Here is a 404-nt window from a genome sequence, read left to right on the forward strand (position 1 = left end):
TCTGACAAAATGACAAAAGCTATTTTAGGACTTTGATACTTGTACAGTATGTACGTTTTGTATCATATTGTCATAGAGAGTGGGGAATATTGTACTTATATCAGTATGAATCTGGAAACTAAAGGTCTGGACACAAAGGGGTCTGAAGAATATTTGAGATAGCTGGATTTGTTTAGTATGGAGGTGAGGTGATATGATAACCATCTCCAAATGCCTGTCACATAGATAGTAAAGCAAGTTTGTTTCCGGCTGTTCTAGAGAGCAGAGCCCAAACCAGTGAGTTCAAATTGTAAGAACAGAGATTCTGGCTAAACTTTAGGAAGAGTTTCCTGATGGTAAGAGCAGACTGCCTCAGAAGGTGGTAGACTCTCATTCATTCAAGGTTTTTAAACAAAGATTGGATG

Source organism: Sceloporus occidentalis, unplaced genomic scaffold, assembly GCF_023333645.1.
Source record: "Sceloporus occidentalis isolate IW3139 unplaced genomic scaffold, rSceOcc1.0.p SCAF_5, whole genome shotgun sequence".
Lineage (NCBI taxonomy): Eukaryota > Metazoa > Chordata > Lepidosauria > Squamata > Phrynosomatidae > Sceloporus > Sceloporus occidentalis.